The sequence below is a fragment of the Pteropus alecto genome, unplaced genomic scaffold (genome assembly GCF_000325575.1).
Source record: "Pteropus alecto unplaced genomic scaffold, ASM32557v1 scaffold248, whole genome shotgun sequence".
NCBI lineage: Eukaryota > Metazoa > Chordata > Mammalia > Chiroptera > Pteropodidae > Pteropus > Pteropus alecto.
Genome location: NW_006441067.1, coordinates 519,148 through 522,311, shown reverse-complemented (window position 1 = coordinate 522,311; position 3,164 = coordinate 519,148). Strand labels below are relative to the sequence as shown.

General features: G+C 38.3%; 1 pseudogene; it reads right to left on the bottom strand.

Annotated features, from left to right (window-relative positions):
- Nucleotides 1-2,604: 2,604 nt before the first annotated feature.
- Nucleotides 2,605-2,723, bottom strand: LOC112484951 (annotated as a pseudogene).
- Nucleotides 2,724-3,164: the final 441 nt, after the last annotated feature.

The window sequence follows — 3,164 nt, the reverse complement described above, 5'->3', positions numbered from 1 at the left end:
GAAATCCCCAAGAAAGGCCCACCGCAGATATGGCCATAATAATCAATGGAAATGAACCTACCAGCAAGCAGAGACCAGGGCCATATAGGACAATGGACAAGGGGTTCTTTTAAGAGAGCGTAGCTCAAGGCAGTCAGATGAGCTAACTAAGGAATTTAATCCAATGCTAGCACAAGGAGCTTTTGCATTTTCAAGCCATTAGGATTCAGTAATTGCCATGAACTGATGACTGCTGAGAGTAAGGTCTCCATTTTCAGTGTTAGCATTTCTGTTCTGGTCACTTTGTTCCTACTCCACCATTTTGTTGTGGATGGAGCACATCACTTGTGTTATTTTTATATATTGCAGGATCACAAGGAGACACATCTGAACCTGACGTGGGGGATCACACATCACTCAGAGGTCCTGGACTTTGAGATGTATGTAATATAGGGGAGGAAAAAAAGAATTTTCCCTTTACCCTTCTAGGTTTGTGGCTGAGACCACCACACCACCACCACCACCCCTGTAATAAGAGACAGATTAACAGGAGAAAAACAAAAGTTTAGTAACATGTATACCTCCTGTATAAATGGGAAATAATCAGGAAAACTGAGTAACTCCCTAAAATGGCCCCAGCCACAAATTCAAATACTTTCCACTAAAGACAATAGAAGATGTGGGGCCTGGGGGGAAGGCCAGTTACAAGAGGTTAGCAGAAAAGCGCAGTAAACAAGGTACAGTTGTTATGCAGATTTAAATCTTTACCTTCCTCATGGATAAGAGTTTCTAGAGATTTAGAGTCATTCCCCTCTTCCTGGTCCAGAGAGGGAGACACCTTTACAAATGGAGATTCCCCTTACAAATGTAAATGTCTCTTACAAAAGGATAATCTCTATCCCTCTACCCAGTTTCAGAGCTTCTCCTGTGTCTGCTGTTTCTTAAAAAACAAGCAACTCAAGAGAATCAATAATTCTTCTCCCTTTCCGTAGTAATGGGATTATATCTGGGAGTTCTATCCCTCGCACAATGGGTATATTCTATATATGCAAAGGAGGCACAGATGCTTGTGTGGCCAGAATAGCAGAATGGCAAAGGCTAATAGTTTTCTGCCCCCCACTCCAATATCTGTTTGCCCCTTCTCTATCATGATAGTATTATGAGCCGAGTATGTGGCCACCTAAAATAAAAACTTTATTTCCCAGTCTCCCTTATAATTAGATGTGGTCATGGGACTGAGTTCTGGCCAAAGACATGTGAGAGGGAGTGATGTGTGCAACTTCCAGGTTATGCCCTTAAAGAGTAGGCACATGTCTTTCCCTCCTTCCCACTAGTTAGAATATGGAGGTGGTAGAGACAATAGGCCACGGAAGCATTCTGTGGATAGCAAAACAAAATACAAGGAGCCTGGTTTTCTGACACGATAGAGCACGAAACTAACCTAGACTTTCATGGGAGAGATTTTATTTATGTTATACACAGTCACACTTATAGCTTAATAAGTAATTATATATCAATCTAATTCTAGAAACCCAGAAGAAAATACAGGACTTTTCAGCTTTGTGTAAGAATGACAACTTTTTTTTAAATTAAAAATTACTGGAGTGACATTGATCAACAAAATCCAATAAGTTTCAAGTGTAGAATGACAACTTTCTCTTTGAGCAATAAGAAATGTAAAATATGATAGACAGGGATTAATAACTATACCATATTAGCAAGCTATTCAAATTTATAAGAAAGACACCTAAAATTTGTAGTTAAGAGAATAATCAGTCAATTTATTCTTGAGGAACTATATATGGTGAAGGAAAATCACTTGGAAAATGTTTAGCCTATATAAATATCAAAGGAGTGAAAATTAATATAGAGATTTTTTGCTATAACTAATAATTATATTAGCTAATGATTATTGAGGACCTATTACATGCTAGGCACTATGCTAAGTGTTTTATATCATTTAATCTTCACAACATGTTATATATGAGAAACTGAGACTTAAAGAGGTTAAGCAAATCACCCAAGGTCACATAATTAGGAAGTGCTTAAAGCAGGATTTCAAATCCAGAGGTGTATGACTTCAGAGTCAGTACTCTCAACTGCTAAACTATATTGCCTCCCATACCAAAAGAACATTTATCATGACAACACGCAATGCTGGAAAGACTGGTAAAGTGGTTTACTCATTCATTACTATCCAGTTTGCTCTCAGCTACCTATCTCACTGCCCTTCTCTGGCTTTGTTCTACATCACAGGAAACTAAATTTTCTAGGTTCCTTTGTTCTCTGGCTTCTGGGTAATTTTGCTCAATGGATATTACTCGCAGAAGTTTGGACAGCAAGAAGAAAGCTCAAAGTATTTTTCTCCCTTTCTCTTTCTGCTTCTTACAACATCTCTTCAAATGGATCCAGCTTTTGCCAAACCAAACTTCCCTTAATGGTCCCAGCTATTACCAATCAGTTCTGACCAAGCAGATCCAGACACGGTTCTAGTTCTCTTCAGATGAAACTCTGGTTTCTAGGCTCTCGTAATACTACCTCTTCCAAGTGTTCCTTCATCCTTAGAGGCAATAGCATCTTTCTGCTGTTGCCAGTCTCTGAGTTATTTGTTTTTATTTTTTTTAACGCCTACAGCACCTGGTATTCCTAGGTGGTCTCCCATCCAAGTACTAACCAGGCCCAAACCTGCTTAGCTTCCTAGATCAGACAAGATCGGCCACATTCAGGGTGGCATGGCTATAGACTCTGAGTTATTTCATCACTGACTTCTCAGCTTTTTTTTTACTTTTAATGTCAATTTCCTGTTTTATATTCCCTCTGTTAAAAGTACTAGAGTCGTTTCTGTGGGTTTTGCTGAACTCGACTTAATATACAGACAATACACTCCTTTGGGGAATAAGAGCAGTAATGATGATCATACATGTTGACCCAGTTTCTACTCCTAAAAATGTAACTTAGGGAAATAATTTCACAGAAACAACACCAAAAAATTTGCACATAGATGTCCATTTCAGAGTTATTTGCAATAGTAGAAAATTGGAGACTACCTAAATGTTCCGATAGTAGGAGAATGGACTAAAAATTCAGTGTACATAACAATGAAATAATATTCAGCCATAATAATTATTGCATCAGTAAGCTTTTGCTACATTATATATACTACAGTAACAGCTGATCCCCAAATC